This window comes from Balaenoptera ricei, chromosome 3, assembly GCF_028023285.1.
Source record: "Balaenoptera ricei isolate mBalRic1 chromosome 3, mBalRic1.hap2, whole genome shotgun sequence".
Taxonomy (NCBI): Eukaryota; Metazoa; Chordata; class Mammalia; order Artiodactyla; family Balaenopteridae; genus Balaenoptera; species Balaenoptera ricei.
This window is the reverse complement of record NC_082641.1, coordinates 79641078-79660162: the sequence shown is the minus strand read 5'-3', so window position 1 is coordinate 79660162 and position 19085 is coordinate 79641078. Positions and strand designations below refer to the sequence as shown.

General features: G+C 32.7%; 1 long non-coding RNA gene, 1 other non-coding gene and 1 pseudogene across 2 annotated transcripts in view; 2 read left to right on the top strand and 1 right to left on the bottom strand.

Moving 5' to 3' along the window:
• The window catches only part of LOC132363706 (uncharacterized), a 490033-nt gene that overhangs the window by 27746 nt on the left and 443202 nt on the right, over positions 1 to 19085 (bottom strand). The window lies entirely within an intron of this gene.
• Positions 5849 to 5952, top strand: LOC132364155 (U6 spliceosomal RNA). Its single transcript, XR_009502713.1, has one exon. It is a non-coding gene; the product is annotated as a U6 spliceosomal RNA (small nuclear RNA).
• On the top strand, positions 17410 to 17756 carry LOC132363705 (small ribosomal subunit protein eS26-like; annotated as a pseudogene).

The following is a 19085-nucleotide window of genomic DNA, read 5'->3' as shown; positions in this document are numbered from 1 at the left end:
AGATGTTATTAGCTCAGGATAAAAATAATAAAATTCATTTAAAAAATATACCTGTATAAAGATGTGAATATACAATAAGATGTGAATTTACAATATTCTTCCATACCTTCCTCCTTGTAACCAAAAAAGCATATAAATTTATTTTTTCAAAAGTGGAGATGGTGAGTAGGAAAGAGTGTCATGGTGTAGAAAAGTACATAAAGAAGTTTGTCTTATGTTTAAAGAGATGCTAGAACATCATGGGTCAGCTAGGAGGCCTGTCTAAAACAGACACGAGGTATAAAAGGACAGCAGGATACAATTGCTGAGCAGGGAGAATACTTCCTGTGTTAGACATATAAGCAAGACTCCAGGAACAGCAAAGGAATGGTCTACTTGTGCCTGGTATATAGCAAGAGAGAGGCCACGTATAGCATCAGTCCTGAAAAGGCATGGAGTCTTAAAAAAAAAAAAAAAAAAAAAAAAAAGCCATAAGTTTCTGACAGGAAAAACATGGTGGAAAAAAAAATGTGACTAGATCAGACATAAAGACTATATATATAGTAACTCATGGGTCATAGCAGTCATTTCCTGTTTAGAAGAGCTTTATTTCTATATCAGTGGTTCTCTTGTCATCAGTCAGAATAGAGTAGAGGCAGTAGATTCCACCACAAGTAAACACTTCCAAAGGAATGACAGAGACTGGATGAGAAAAGAATGAAAGGGAAGAAATTTATAAATTGAGATTGCTTTTTGGTTAACATTGTTTCAGTTTGTTGGCTCATTGGTTAGTGGTTTCATTTGGTGGGGGGGGGGGGGTATTTCAGCGGTATATTGATGTTATTCTGGATATATGAATGCTAACACTGGAGAAGTATCTTTTAATAATAAATGATACACAAGCTCCAGTGAACCTAAATCAAATTTGAAAGCAAAATATTGGACTCACGTGTAAAGCAAAGATAAACCAGTACCTGGTATATATTGGCAAACATGCAGTTCACAATATGACAACAAAAGATGGTGGGTTTAATTTTTTTGTGAAATGGAAAGTGCGTATTTTAAATAGTGAAACAAAAAGACTTACCAAAGATTCACTTAATGTGTATATACACACATGAACAAGCAAACACACACACACACACACACACCACTCCCTCCTCAAATTTAAAATGTGCATCTATTAATTATATGCAAAATTGCATGAATTTGTCTTCATGGAATAAAGTTAATGCTCTTTTAGAACTTTTTTTTCATAGTTTTAGCTGTGTTTTAATTTACTTTCAGCTTCCCTAACACTGATTTACCATGGATTCTCAACGCAGCTTAAAGTATATCCACTGAGTGTATTTCACATTTCAGACACTTAGTATGCTTTACATTTTTACAGTAAATGCAAAATATTCATTCAACCAGGTAAGTCAAGATATATAGGGACTAAAATACATTTAAGAAAAGATCAGGGTGCAAATTATTAGAAGAGATAATAATTTTTTCTGTGTTTGGAAAAAAAATCCTTGATATTCAAAACATGTAAATGCTAAAATTAGAAGTGTATAAAATATTTTCATTTTCTAAAGTCAAAGGCCCAAAATGCAGAAAACAAAATGACTGTATTATACTTTGGCCAGCCTCAACAAAACAGCAGTAATAAATTAAAAATAAAAGCAAAACTAAAATGCTAAACATCCTCAAAGCTTATAGAAGCCATCATGTAACATAAATTGCCATAAACTCTGCTTGATACTCTAAAAATTGTAACTTGATTATTAGGTCAATACTGATTTTCAGCAAATAACCTTTCAAGAAATTGGTCATTTGGAATATTGGCTTTTTGAGGATTTATATTTTTCTCCCCCAGAAATCTGACTTAATCAAATTGTTACTTTCTCTCACCATGCTTTAGCCACACTAACACATGTCCGTCCCTTCAACACATGCTCCTTCCATAAAGTAGTCCTTTTGGATATTATTCCATTTGGTTAAACACTCTTTCACTCCTTCTTATTTGCCTAATGAAATCCTAATTATTGTCAACTATATGTCAGGTCCAGAAAACATTACCTCAACCTCACAGTAGATGATACAACCTTATACCTAAGCTGTAGTTACACATTTATTGGTTTCATATTTGACTGATTTTGATAGACTGAATTATTTTTCAACAAATATTTATTATCATTCCCCTTGATGCAGAGTATATTTCCCTGCTATACTGATGTTGAGATTGGTCATGTGAATCCTTTAACTAATGGAATACGCGCTAGCCTGAGCCAAGACCTTAAGAAGCACTATTGGTTTCTGCTTGCTGTCTTGCTATTGCTCTTTTGCTTTTGCTATGAAAAGAATGTGAACTGGATAGCCAGAGAATGAGAAATGTTTGGAGCCAAACTGCCTCCAATCTGCATCCTGCAGTCAAGTTCAGCACAGTCAAAGCTAACCCAGAGGCTGTGCATGAAAAAAAATAATGATTTGATTTTAAATCGGTCAGTTTAGGGGTGAATTGTTATATAGCATTATTGTGACAATTGCCAACTACTACAATGACTATTTCCGAAACTATACTGAAATAATTTTTCAGTAAATGAATAAACACATAAAAAATAGAAATAACATAAATTGGTTTCCATAGCCTAATGGTTAAATAAAACATGGTTCATTCTTTTGAAGGTAACAGTACATTAACTAAAGATTCTGTTTTTAATTTTAACTTTTAGTACCTGTTCTAACAAAATAATAACATTTTGGGAAAATAATACAGCTCATTATAAAAAGTCAGTCTATATACAGAATTCCAAAGACATTTTTCAAATCATCCAAAATGAATTATTCACACATACACAATTATTAATATTCTGGAGGAATATGTATATCAATAGATAAGTAAATACAAAGATAAAAATAATTTTATAAATAATGGGGTCACATTATATACGTTATTTTAAAATTAAAACATTATAACTGCATTTGAATTGAGCAGAAAGAAATATTTTGAAGTAAAACTGAAGGAAATGCTAAACCCCATAAGAATATTATCTCTTAAAAATAAAATCTTCTCTATTTAGAAAAAATAGTTTAAAAATTAAGAGGATTAAATCATGTCTTCATATTATATATTTCAAATGTAGACAGTATATATTTACTTTATGAATTATTAGATAATTGACATTCTCAGAGTTATCAAAAATTTTCCCCATCTCAATTTTTTAATTAGCCTCACAAATGTCGAGGTTTATTGCATTTCCATTCTATTTTGTAACCAGTTTCCCCATAGTTGTTTAGACTTAAGTAAATTTAATGTTCACTACTAGTCCTCTTTCTTAGATGTCATTACTGATGTCTTTATTTAAATTCATCTCTCATCTCAATTTTCTTCAAAAGGGAGTCACGAATGCATTATTACATGAGTCTTTCAGGATTAAGAATGTTTATCAGTTGTTTATGAACTTGAATGATACATTGGCTTAAAATAATTTTATTCTGTGAGTTATATTTTCATTCAAACATATCCTAATTGTCTTATGTCACTGGGTATTTCTGCTTAAAAATCTAAAGCCAACTGAACATTTTTCCTCTTCACAGGGTTCTAGATTTTTTGCTTAAAGAATCCTTTGTTTTTACTTGAATTATAATAATGTTCATAGAATATATCAGAATTTTTGATGGCTTTTTTCTGAATCAACATTTCTTGGAATTAATTTTGCTTTTTGATATGCAGATTTAGTTGTCTTTTCATTTCAAGGATTTTTTTCATACTATTACTTTGAGCTCTACAAATTTTTAATGAGATAGGAAACGGCTTATATTAAAACTATAGATAAAAAATTGAGGTTATAAAACTGATGTGAGAGAAAAGACACTTATTTACACAGGAGAAAAAACAAAAAGCAAAAAGATTGTGTAGAAATACACATTAAAATGATTCAATGTTTATACTGGATTGGCATGGATGATTTGTGTTTACATCTCCCTCCTCCATAACACACGTATTTTGTTTGTTTTGTTTTAGATAATGAGCTTTTGAGGTTTCAAACAAACACGAAAGAGAACAAAAGTTATAGCCAGACTGGCTGGAGGTCAAAATTCAGCTCAAGTTTTTATAAAATTATCTTGGGAAATTTTCGTAGTTTCTCTGAGATTCAGTTTGCTCATCTGAAAGTTGAGGTTAGAAAGAACTGTTCCATAGTCCTATGAATTAAGTGGGATAAAGTAAAGCACTCAGTATCAACAAATAATAAATAACCAATAAAATGCCTCATATATATTGTCTTTTCAATAACTCCATTGCTACCACCTTAGTCCAAGCCACCTTCATCTATTTCTTGTCTACCCATATGACTTCACTAAGTCATTCTCCACACAGCGATAATGGGGAAGAGAAGTTCATGCAGGGATATATACTAGGCTGTGAGTAATTTTTCTAATGTTGCAGAATAGAGTGTGTGAGTGAGGTTGTTTAGCTTTTATGTTTTCACTGTCAACTGAAATCATCAAGGCCGGTTCATCCACAATGAGCCATTAAGAGAAGAAAGGCTGATAAACAGTGAAGATGAAAAGGGGTGTGGGAGGGTGTGGAGAGAGGAGGCCGACTGATGCAGATCTATGTATATACTCTGGCAGATTTACTTAGCAGGTAATGGTATATAACAAGACACAAAATCACCAGTGCTCCATTTGGAACAATAAAAGTAGAGTGAGCCTGAAGGCTGTACAATCTGTCTAGCAAACATTGTGCATGTCTGGAAAGGAGGTGCTCCACATGGAAGGACACAGTTAAGCCATATTTACAGGAAGCACTCTATCAGTGTGACAGGGTGTAATGAGGAGTCTGACTCCATGTTTTGTTGTTGTTTTTACTTCTGACAGCTTTTAAGCCACTCAAAAGCACTGTGCTAAACAAAAGAAGCCAGATACAAAAGACTTCATATTGTATGATTCCATTTACATGAAATGCCTAGGGAAGACAAAACTATAAAGAAGAAAACCAGAACAGTGCTTGCCTGGAGCTGGGAATGGGAACGTAGAGTTGCAAAGGGGCAAAAGGGAACTTTTTGGATCATGGAAGTGTTCTAGAACTGGATTGTGGTCATGGTTGCAAAACTGCATACATTTACTGAAAAATCATTGAGCAGGACATCTATAGTAAGTGAAATGTATGTTATGGAAATTATACCTCAATTAAAAAAATGAACTAGCAGAAAAAAAGAGATCTAAAAAATGCAACCTCCTTTCATATTGTTAGATTCAAAAGACATGAAACTACATTTTAATAGTCTAAAAATATAAACAAAAATAGGAAAATGACACAACTGTATACATTGTTTATTGACTATATGCATATAATTAATACAGAGAGTTGCTATTACACCCTGATTTTTAGAGTGATTCCCCATATTAAGTGATTACTTATATTAAATGGACACTTTAATAAATACTGTATTTTTCAATATTAAAAAATTTTAACATGACAAATGCATGTGCTTTTTGTTTTTTAACTCATCTAGATTAGGTTGACAATAATGCTACTAAAATTGGGTTGTGCAACCTAAACTGTTTTTATGTTTTACTTTATTAGCACTCATGGTAGCAAAAGCCAGCCTTAGTAGCAAAAGCCAGTCTTAAAAGTTATATTGACTAGAAGGAAAGAAGATAATTTAAAGCCACAGTGAGAAACTCAAAACATTTATTTTTACTTTCTTTCTAAAATAAGAAAGATGTTGCCTCATAACTTTAAAACTTTCATTTTTATAATTTTAAACTGAATTTAAAATAATCTTCATAAATTTATTATTTATTTTCAAACTCTATCTTCAATCCTTCACCAGTAGTCAGTCCAACTATTTACTTTATAATGTAAAAGTTAAATTTAGTGCTCGCTTCGGCAGCACATATACTAAAATTGGAACGATACAGAGATTAGCATGGCCCCTGCGCAAGGCTGACACGCAAATTTGTGAAGCGTTCCACATTTCTGTTATAAAGCAGAAACTAACGCACCATTGCAGAGCAATTATACTCCAATAAAGATGTTTTTTAAAAAAGTTAAATTTAAATTAATTTAAATTATCTATCAATAATAAAAATGGTTACACAAATTACCTATCAAGATTTTTGACTGAAAATAAAATTCAAATGTATAAGGGGTTTTATGATAACTTTATCTCCTATTTCATTTGGCAATTGTTAAATTATGGAATATGCAATAATATATGGAGAAATTCTGTTTTAACTTTCTAACTTTTGTTGATAATCCTTATATTTTTACTCATTTTATTTATACACCTATGACAAATTAAACTTAAGATACTATACACTGAAGCACAGTCTTAGTGAGCTCAACTAGTATGCATGTCTGGCTACTTTGACTCATCACATGGGCACAATAACATCCAAACTGGTCTGTACAATCCTGTTCACTAATGCTTGTTAACTTATCACAGGCTTGGATGTTACATCATCAATTCCTATAAGTTTCTAAAAGCATATTCACAATTTCTGTACTCATCTCTGTATGAATCATTAAGCCACCATTTGCAGAGCAGCACTAGTTCACAGGCTACCCTTTGAGTTGCAGTGACATAAAGATATAATTATAAAAGTAATCATTAGAAGAAAATCTCTGGAGAAATATAAAATAACCTAGAATTCTCTGACATAAATTGTACCAGTGTTTTCTTAGGTCAGCCTCCCAAGAAAATAGAAATAAAAACAAAAATAAACAAATGGGACCTAATCAAACTTACAAGCTTTTGCACAGCAAAGGAAACCATAAGAAACAAAGAAAAGACAACCTAAGGAATGGGAGAAAATATTTGCAAATGATGCACCCAACAAGTGTTTAATCTCCAAAATACAGCAACAGCTCATACAACTCAACAACAACAAAAATACAAATAACCCAACTGAAAAATGGGCAGAAGACCTTAATAGACATTTCTCCAAAGAAGACATACAGATGGCCAGTAGGCACATGAGAAGATGCTCAACATCACTAATTATTAGAGAAATGCAAATCAAAACTACAATAAGGTACCACCTCACACTGGTCAGAATGGCCATGATTAAAAAGACTACAAATAACAAATGCTGGAGAGGGTGTGGAGAAAAGGAAACCCTCCTACACTGTTGGTGGGAATGTAAGTTGGTACAGCCACTATGGAAAACAGTATGGAGGTTCCTCAGAAAATGAAAAATAGAACTACCATATGATCCAGCAATCCCACTCCTGGGCATATACCCAGACAAAACTATAATTAAAAAGATACATGCATCCCTATGTTCATAGCAGCACTATTCACAATAGCCAAGACATGGAAACAACCTAAATGTCCATCTAAAGATGAATGGATAAAGAAGATGTGATACATATATACAATGGAATACTACTCAGCCATGAAAAAGAACGAAATAATGCCATTTGCAGCAACATGGCTGCAACTAGAGACTATCATACTAAGTGAAGAAAGTCAGGAAGAGAAAGACAAATACCATATGATTTCACTTATATGTAGAATCTAAAATATGACACAAATGAACCTATCTACAAAATAGAAACAGACTCACAGACATAGAGAACAGACTTGTTGCCACGGGGGAGGTGGGGAGGGAGAGGGATGGACTGGGAGTTTGTGGTTATTAGATGCAAACTATTACACTTAGAATAGGTAAACAACAAGGTCCTACTGTATCTCACAGGGAACTATATCCAGTCTCCTGGGGTAAACCATAATGGAAAAGAATATAAAAAAAGAATATATATATGTGTATAACTGAGTCATTTTGCTGTACAGCAGAAATTAGCACAACACTGTAAATCAACTATACTTCAATAAAAATAAAATAAAATAACGTAGAGACAAAAATATGTTCCTTGGAATGAAAGACTCAAAAAGAAGCAATACACTCAGAAAGTATTACATAAAATATGTTTCTGGGACTAGAAATACTTATATCAATAAGTGTAAATAGAGAAAAATGTTTCCTTAAAATTAAAAAATTTCTCAGAGTGCATCACACAGTATGTATAAACATAGATGCAAAATGATAAAAATAAAAATATGAACAGTCACATAAGATAATTACAATGTTTAAAAAGGTTGAAGTAGAAGAAAAAGAGACCAAAAAAAAAAAGGGTAGTTCCTATTGCTAAAGAGCACCATCAGTAGTCAGTTCTAGAATTTAAAAATATCTATGCACCAAATTACATAGCATCAATATTCTTACACAAAAACATCAGGAAATTAAAAAAGAAATAAGAAAAAGAAGTATTTTTTCAGTATGTGACAGATCATATGAACAAAATTAAGAAATATGTAAATGCCCAAACAGTATACTCAGTAAGTTAAATCTGAAAACTAAGAATATAACTACTTTTCAGCTTCCCCAAGATCATTTGTAAAAATAGCCATATAGTAAGCCTCACAAAACTCTCCATAAACTTCAAAATAAAAATAATACAAACAATATCCTCCAAGCATAATTCAATTAAAGTAGAAATTAATAACACCCAACATAAACAAGCATACAAGAAATGTTTTGAAGTCCCTCTTAATCAGTTATTAAGACAAAGGAAATATATAGACATACAAATATTTTATATACATAATATATATATCTGTATATATGTATATAAATATACAAACATATATATGAAAGGATAACAGGAAACATCCAAGGATAAAGATTACAATGATTTGCAAATACTATCGGATTTCTTAGATAAACCAAGAAAATCAATATTATTATTACTACACCTAGTACCACTACCACTAATAATAACAATAATAGATACTATTACAAATAACAATAAGAATATACATTATAAAAAATAAAGAATCTAATAATGTGACATTTACGATTTGCAAATACATAAAAATCGACAGAAAATATGATTAAAAACTGTCTAAAATGACTGCAAAACATAATTCAGATAAAATAATAAAAGACATACCTTACTCTTGGATAGGAACACTCAAAATTAGAAAACTGTCAATGCTTCATGAGTTAATCAATAAATGTAATTCAATACCCCCCAAATATCAGAATCTATTATTTATACATTAATCTTTATATCTGACTTTTTTTTTTTTAACTAGAGGGTCAATTCAAAAGTAGTTCTGGAAAAATATACATACTAGAAGAGCCAAGAAAATCTGACAAGACAATAAGGGTCTAGCTTTACCAGATATTAAATATTATTCAGTCTGAATAAATAAATGTGGTATTGGTTCATGGAAGGACTGAAATTTCAAAGGAATAAAATAGAAATCCAGAGATGGTACTCTATACACCTGGGATTTTAGAATATGATAAAACTGACATTTCAAATTTATCGTATTAAAAATCATTCTGCAAATGGTTTTGGGACCACTGGCTGGCTATCTGGGAGGGAAAAAAATGGATTCCTATATCACACTTGATTACAAGTTAAAGTTCAGATTATTAAACCCCAAGCCCAAACCCCAAACAGAAGCCATAAAATAAAGATTAGTAGATTTAGTGCATTAAAAAAAAATGTGTGGCTGGAAAAAAAATAAGCAAAGTGAAAAGAAATACATGACACACTTGGAAGAATCATACATAGCTATATCACAGACACTCAGTAAATTATCTCAGTATATAATACTTCCACCAAATCAGTAAGAAAAAGACAAATAGCCCAATAGAAATGTGGGAAAAGCATAAGAAGAGAGTTCACAGAAATGGAAAAGCAATTAGCCTAAAAATATGAAAAGATACTCTAACTCACTTATAAAAAAGGGAAATACAAAATAAAGCCACAATGAGGTAACATTGTTAAAAAGTCAATTAGGTAAGAAAAGAAGCAATTAAAAAAAATTATGTTGTAAAAAGTGTGGGAAAAAAGTACCCTTGCAGTTTTCTGGTAGAAATGCAAATTTGTACAGCAACTGTGGAGAACAATTTGATATCATCTACTAAAGCTTTATTTGCATACGTCTTTGTTCCAGCAATTCAATTTCTAGGAGTATATCAATATATACTCATATATATGCTCTGTTGTATATTTTATTTTTTACTTTTTATAATTAATTTTTATTGGAGTATAGTTGATTTACAGTGTTGTGTTAGTTTCTGCTGTACAGCAAAGTGAAACAGTTATACATATACATATATCCACCCTTTTTTAGATTCTACTCCCATATAGATCATTACATCTGTTGTATATTTTCAAGCATGCACTGTAGCCTTGTGTATAATAATAAAATATGGGAAATAATTTTCATCAAAGGGGACTGAGTAAATAATTATGGTACACATATATGATGGAGTATCATGTAGCTGTAAAAAAAAAATATTAAGCAGCTCTATACATGCTGAAATTGATCATCTCCAAGACAACTTGTTTTATTTTACTTCTTTTTTTTTTTTTCCAACAAGCAGATATATAGTCACTATACTCCAAAACTTGAAATTACAAATTATTTTCAAGCACACTTGGAACATTTTTAAAACGGACCATATTGTGCTATAAGGCAAATTTTAACAAATTTCAAAGTATTAAAATTACACAAAGTGTGTTTCTTGACTTGTAGTTAAGCTACAAATCAGTAACAAAAAAGTAACTAGAAGTTATGAAATACACTACTTCTAAGTAACCCCCCAAAAAACAAATCACAATTGGAGTCAGAAAATAATTTGAACTGAATGATAATAAAAATATTACATACCAAAACTTGGATGTGACTAAAGCTGTGCTTACAGGAAAATGTATAGTCTATTTTATTTTTTTAAGGTAACAGTAGTGTTTTGTTTTTTTTAAAATTGCACACGTCTATAAACCTAATAAATAGGTATTCTCTATTTTTTTGTATACAGTAGGTTCTTATTAGTCATCAGTTTTATACACATCAGTGTATACATGTCAATCCCAATCTCCCAATTCATCACACCACCACCCACACCCCCCCGCCACTTTCCCCCCTTGGTGTCCATACGTTTGTTCTCTACATCTGTGTCTCAGCTTCTGCCCTGCAAACCAGTTCATCTGTACCATTTTTCTAGGTTCCACATATATGTGTTAATATACGATATTTGTTTTTCTCTTTCTGACTTACTTCACTCTGTATGACAGTCTCTAGATCCATCCACGTCTCAACAACTGACCCAATTTGCAGATCAATTTGTATATTATACAACCTGAGTATGTGTGTGTGGTGGGGGAAGTGTTATATATGTTTGTAACTATAATGGAATATCTGGAAATCTCTGGAAAATGTCACATGGTTGTTGCTAATCAATAGGACTGAGTGGCTGGAGGACAGGCAACTAACTTTCAGCTTTATAATTTTTTTCTGAGTTTTGAATTTTGTGACATTGCCTCTATTACCTGCTCAAACAAATAAAGTTAAACAAAGCAAAACAAAAAGAATGAAGTATATTTCTAAGTGCAGGATTGGAACTATCTCCAAGATGTATGAAAACGTAACAGAGTACAAAACACTGTCTCTAATGCAAGTGTGCATCTATGTTTAAATTAAACATAGGTGTACATTTATTTGCTTGCATTTGTGTAAAACATTTCTAGAATGATATACTCAAACTGTTGCAAGGATTACCTCTAGGAGAGAGTCTGGTAGACTGAGGCCAGCTGTGGGAAGATGACTTGCTTTTAATTTTTTCATTTTGTTACTGTTTTAATTATTTCTTATGGACATATTACTTTTCAAAAGAAACAAAAATAAATATTCTCTAAAAATCCCTCAATTTTATCTCTTTCTTATATCTTTTTTTTTTCTTCCTAACAAAGCTTTACCTATAATACTCCAATATACAGGTCTTTCTATCTCATTATCCCCCCCTTTTTTTTTTTTCATTCTAATATGTGCTTTATTTTTTCGGATGGAGATTTTGGTGCTAAAGTAGAACAATGACTCCTTTGTAACTCTATAGCAAAGGAAAGGTTTACTTTTTTTACTTTTTTCTTTTTTTTTTTGGCACAAAATTTTGTATTACTGTTGATTGTCTAATTGGCAACATTCAAATGTAGTTGATATTACATAATAAGATATGTGTATTTTCATGTAGATTAAGACAAATTTAATTAAAAATAAAATGTCTCCAGAACAAACTACCAAAAAAGAATATAGTAGGTAGCTAACTTTGTTCAAAAGCACCTTATGATCATTACAAAAAGAACATCAAAGTAAATCCAAAATAATTTTAAATTTTAACATGTATCACTTGGTGTGCTAAATTCACAATCACAATCAAATTAAGGTAGACAAAAGATCATTGGCCTTAACTATTTTGAAATCGGTGTGTTTATCACTTACTTCTCAAAGTCAAACAAAATAATAAATTATGTTACCAAAATAATTCAAATTTTGATGGGAAATACCACTGTTCCAGATGGAACCATATTTCTCATAAAGTAAGGATAAGCTCTATGCCTGGGTGGTACATGTATACATACAAGTAAATTAATCAGATTCAAGCAGGCAGGAAATCATTTCTATGGCTTGTTTTAATATATTTGGCAAATTTACATTCTATGTCGTGATTTACTGTCATAAATGGGGTTAATATGATTGCATACTTCAGTGTCATCACAGTATAAATTAAAAACCAGCCCTATCAGGTTGCTCGACCATCCAAACACAAGTAAAAGCATCATGGTTGCACTGACCTTCTGACTTCATCTATTTTAATGAAATAATTGTTACTATTTCACAATATTCCTAAATTATTTAGTAATAGTTTTAAATGGCAATTGTTTCATTCCTATATAATTATATTTCTTTGCCAAGGTACTTTTCCCACTTTTAACTTCTTAAAATGATATTCTAAAGAGCTTCAGTGCTTAGCATATGAAAAAAAAAAGTGCCTCTCATCTCAAATGAGTTTTTATGCTTATCTTTTCTGAAAAGGAGAAAGGACTATTTACTGGCTGTAATATTCACAAACCAGGCATAACTGCTAGTTGAAATATTTACTTTCTGATCCAGGACCAGTTTGTTAGTGATAAATCTTCCTATGGTTGGCAAAATAAACTTTGTTTTAAAGTTTGATTTATTCAGAACAGTCTTAAAATGCAATGGTTTATCATGCCATTTAAAAATTCCTCCAGGTTAAAAAAACTGTAAGTTCTAATACTTTTCAGCAGACTAGGAGTTTGGAAATCTACTTCTGCTATTCGTCTAAAAGATAGAACAATATAAAATATGCAACTACAGAAAACAGTAAATAATAAAATAAAATAACAAAGAAATGCATAGAGAAATAAAGTGTTCGCAGCTAGTAGACATTACTGTGGAGGAGCCATATCCACAAAAGAAAACTCCATGGGATGCTGCACTTCTTACACATCAACTTTCCAAAATGGGAAAACCAATCAAGCCCCTAATCAGGATGAACAATTATTTTACTGCTATTATAGGCAATATACTTTAAAATATATTCAAAGTGATCTGAAAATCACTGCTGTGTGTTCACAAACGTGTGCAAACTTTCCATAGTCAAATTGTCTCACAGACTCTTTATACCCTATCGTCTCCTCCTTCCTCATCCCTTTCTGCACTCCCATATTCAGCATAGAGTTGTCCCAAAGTCTCCTTGATGTGAAGACTCTTCTCAGATACCCTCACAGCTAATTCTCACTTCAATATGTGCTCAAATGTCACTTCATCTGGGAGGACTTTCCTAATCCACCTATTAGCTGCACTTTCATCTCTCACTCTATTATGCTTTAGTTTTCTTCTTAATATTTGTCATAACCTCCTAGATAGATTAGGAAGGTAGGTAGGTAGGTAGGTAGGTAGGTAGGTAGGTAGGTAGAGAGATAGATAGATAGATAGATAGATAAATTTTGTCTCCTTACCCCTCCCTCCCAGAATACAGTTCCATGAGACCATGTATGCTTTTTTTCCACTCTGGTATTTTTAGTACCTAAACAGTACCTGACAAATAAAAGACGATCCAAACACTGTCTCAATTTAATGAATAGGATACTGAGTAGAATTTGTCCAACAAATTATTGGAAAATAGTTGAAGACAAGGGATTTAAACAACCCCAAACAACTAAACTTATTTTTTCTTTCCTTTTTTTTAATTGAAGTATATTTGACTTACAGTATTATAATAGTTTCAGGCGTACAACATAGTGATTCAGTATTTTTATAGATAATTTTTATATCCCCGTGACTTACTTATTTTATAGCTGGTAGTTTGTACTTCTTAATCTCCTTCATCTACTTTACCAACCCTCTATCCACCTCCCCTCTGGCAACCACTAGTTTGTTCTCTTTATCTGTGAGTCTGTTTCTGTTTTGTTACATTTGTTTTATTTTTTAGATTCCACATATAAGTGAAAACATACAGTTTTTGTCTTTCTCTGTTTGAAAGCTAAGTTTCACTCAGCATAAAACCCTCTAGGTCCATCCATGTTGTTGCAAATTGCAAGGTTTCATTCTTTTATTATGGCTGAGTAATATCCCATCCTGCATATATACCACATCTTCTTTATCCATTTATCTGTCAATGGACACTTAGTTTGCTTCTACATCTACACTATCTTAAATAATGCTGCAGTGAACATTGGGGTGCATATATCTTTTGAAATTAGTGTTTCAGTTTTCTTTGGATAAATATCCAGGAGTGAAATTGCTAGAACATATGGTAGTTCTATTTTTAATTTTTATGAGGAAACTCCATACTCTTTTCCATAATGGCTGCACTAATTTACATTTCTACCAAGAGTGCACATGAGTTCCCTTTGCTCCACATTCTTGCCAACACTTGTTATTTGTTGTCTTTTTGATGGCAGCCATTCAGACAGGTGTGAGGTAATATTTCATTGTGGTTTTGATTTTCATTTCCCTGATTATGAGTGATGTTGAGCATCTTTTCATGTGCCTGTTGGCCACCTGTATGTCTTCTTTGGAAAAATGTCTATTCATAGCCTCTGGCTATTTTTGAATTGAACTGCTTGTATTTTGGATATTAATCCCTTATCAGACATATCATTTGCAAATATATTCTCTCATTCAGTAGCCTGCCTTTTTGTTTTATCAATGGTTTCCCTCACTGTGCAAAACTTTTTTTTAGTTTGATGTAGTCCCATTTGCTTATTTTTGCTTTTGTTTCCCTTGACTAAGGAGACAGATCCAAAAATACTGCTAATACTGATGTCAAAGAGTGTACTGCCTATGTTTTCTTCTAGGAGTTTTATAATTTCAGGTCTTACATTTAAGTCTTTAATCCATTTGAGTTTATTTTTGTATATGGTGGGAGAAAAGTCTAGTCTTCTACAGGTAGCTGTCTGTTTTTCCCCACCGCTACTTATTGAAGATACTTTCTTTCATCATATATTCTTGCCTCTTTGTTGTAGATTAATTGACCATATGGGCATGTGTTTTTTTTTCTGGACTCACTATTCTGTTCCATTGATCTATGTGTCTCTTTTTGTGCCAATACCACACTGTTTTGTTTACTTATTTTTTCACTGAGAGTTTAAGGTGTTATCCCAGAAGTGTAACTCATAATGGGAACTCTGACAGGCAGGGAGTGGTAGGTTTATGATTTTTGATTGAGACAATATGCCAATTAAATAAGTAGATCTTTCTCTATTCCTTTTGATGATTGATGACCTAGTTTGACATAAATCATTATAAGAAAACTTTCATAGCATTGATGCAATGATTAGTTTCTGTATTCTGTATTAGAACAGTATCAATAATAGAGAGTAAAAGCATATAAGACTTTTAGATCCTGGGAACCTGCCAACCATATAAGGAAGGCAATAGAATCCAATGTGATATAGTGGTTAAGAGAGGAACCTGGAGTCTCTCCTCCTTTCAAAATTTAGGTCTGCCACTTAGTAGTTATAGAATCTTAGGACCAACTTAGTTAACTTCTGTAAACTATTTTCCTCATCTATAACCAGAGTATTTACTTCATAGAGTTATAGCAAGAATTCAATTTTTTTAAAGAAATCAACATAAGGCACTTAACCACTGCTTAGCACACAGCAAGGGCTAAATGTGAGTTATTAAGTTTGTTTCTTAAGGTCAGGGAATGCGTCTTTTTTTTCAGCAAATAATTAATGAATGACATACAGGTCTTACCCATTGAATATTTCACAGGTGCCTGCTTATCACATAACTTTTCATAGACACTAAACACATAGAAAAATAAAAATGTACAGTTTTTTTTATTCCTAGACTGAGTGCTCCCAAAGATGAAAGATGGGGGGGGGGTCTATCTTTTTATTGCTCTATTCTTAGCATCTGACACAATGTCTGGCCCATGGTAGATACTCAATAAATATTGTTGGATCAATGAATGAATGATGAGCCTTTAAACTTAACTACTAATATTTTCACAATTAAATCTTCTGTTAACTACATTCTTCTTTCTTAACTCCCCTTTTCTTTTAGATAAGTTCCAACTCATGTAGAGCTGTGTTTCAGCCAAGAAAAGTATATGTTTCTCCCTCAAGAGAACAGCAGTTTGGCTCCTATGTCCTAAAAGCCACTAAAATAGTTTGGATTATTCTTGCCCTTTAGAATACCCTTCAAAATTCCTAAGTTTCTACCTGACAACTATGTCCTTTCCCAACGTCTTAATTCTCCACAAAAATATGACAAAACATAGTTGGCCTTTTTTTGGACGGGGCATTTTTTTATCCCTCTAATTTTGTGTCTCCCATAAGAAGCATCCATTACTACCAGAATATGGCACAAGTCAATATAATTGGGTACGTATCATTATGAGTCATCTAGGAATTGTAACTTCTCATAAAGTGTACCCTCTTATATAGTAATTAGAACAACATGGAGTTTACTATCACTGGCCTTAAGAACAGAGCTTCTATCCTCTTAGACTTTGCATCTCTAGGAAATGATTTAGTCCCTAACATATATCGGGAGTTCGTAAGTGATTGTTGACTGTTGAATCACTACTTCAAAATGCCAGACAAATATAAAATAAGAAGGAAATTTTCTGTAATTTTATTAGAATAAATCTGAAAAGGATATACTTTTGAATGACAATGTTAGAAAGAATAGGAAGAATGAAATGTACATAAAAGAGTATCCTTGATTTCTCAATGAAGTGAGATGAACAATCTTAAAAACTTTTTAATTTCTAGGAAATAGGAGTTATTAATAGTTTTGTACTCTAATCTAAATCATAAGAGGAATCGATTTTGAGGTTCAAGACGAAGTTGATAACTCAAGACCAAACTTTGTTGCCTAAAACAATTTAAAAATATTGTAGTTCATTCACCTGTGACAAGAACAGAAAAAAGATGTATTGAAATGTTAATGTTCTTCTATTTCTTTTTACTCTTTCCTGCCTTCACCCTCTTTCATCCCTCAAGAAAATGTACCTTTACCAGACCATTCTCCCAAAGTTCATATAGGGAGTTAAAGAATGAGTAGAAAGAGTCCTCTCTCATGTCTTGCTTCCAAGATGACCAAGAAAAGAAGGAACAATGGTCGTGCCCAAAGGGCCATGGCCATGTGCAGCCGATTCGCTGCACCAACTGTGCCTGATGCATGCCCAAGGACAAAGCCATTAAGAAGTTCGTCATTTGGAACATAGTAGAGGCCGCAGCCTTCAGGGACATTTCTGAAGCGAGTGTTTTCAATGCCTATGTGTTTCCCAAGCTGTATGTGAAACTACATTACTTCGTGAGTTAGGCCATTCACAACAAGATAGTCAGGAATTGTTCTCAGGAAGCCGGGAAGAAGAAAACACCTTCACCCCAATTTAGATCGATGCGTGCTGCCCCACAAACTCCACCAAAGCCCATGTAAGGAGGTAAGTCCTTAAAGACTGAAGAAACACTGTTCTCTGAAAAGACAATAAAATGGAAATAATACTTTAAAAAAACATAAAGAATGAGTAGAAAGAAACATGACTAAAGAGGCAGGAAAAAAAATCAAGACATAAGAATCTTCATGAGTTAGAAAAAGCCAGAGTTACAGAAAGATAGAGAAGATGAAAAGGCAGAGGGCTCTGTACCAGATGAAGGAACAAGAAAAAACCCCAGAAAAACAACTAAATGAAGTGGAGATAGGCAACCTTCCAGAAAAAGAATTCAGAATAATGATAGTGAAGATGATCCAGGACCTCGGAATAAGAATGGAGGCAAAGACAGAAGATGCAAGAAATGATTAACAAAGACCTAGAAGAATTAAAGAACAAACAAACAGAGACGACCAATACAATAACTGAAATGAAAACTACACCAGAAGGAATCAATAGCAGAATAACTGAGGCAGAAGAACGGATAAGTGACCTGGAAGACAGAATGGTGGAATTCACTGCTGCAGAACAGACTAAAGAAAAAAGAATGAAGAGAAATGAAGACAGCCTAAGAGACCTCTGGGACAACATTAAACGCAACAACATTCGCATTATAGGGGTCCCAGAAGGAGAAGAGAGAGAGAAAGGACCAGAGAAAATATTTGAAGAGATTATAGTCGAAAACTTCCCTAACATGGCAAAGGATATAGCCACCCAAGTCCAGGAAGCGCAGAGAGTCCCATACAGAATAAACCCAAGGAGAAACACGCCGAGACACATAGTAATCAAAGTGGCAAAAATTAAAGACAAAGAAAAATTATTGAAAGCAGCAAGGGAAAAACGACAAATAACATACAAGGGAACTCCCATAAGGTTAACAGCTGATTTCTCAGCAGAAACTCTGCAAGCCAGAAGGGAGTGGCATGATATACTTAAAGTGATGAAAGGCAAGAAGCTACAACCAAGATTACTCTACCCAGCAAGGATCTCATTTAGATTTGATGGAGAAATCAAAAGCTTTACAGACAAGCAAAAGCTAAGAGAATTCAGCACCACCAAACCAGCTCTACAACAAATGCTAAAGGAACTTCTCTAAGTGGGAAACACAAGAGAAGAAAAGGACCTACAAAAACAAACCCAAAACAATTAAGAAAATGGTCATAGGAACATACATATCGATAATTACCTTAAACGTGAATGGATTAAATGCCCCAACCAAAAGACATAGACTGGCTGAATGGATATAAAAACAAGACCCATATATATGCTGTCTACAAGAGACCCACTTTAGACCTAGGGACACATACAGACTGAAAGTGAGGGGATGGAAAAAGATA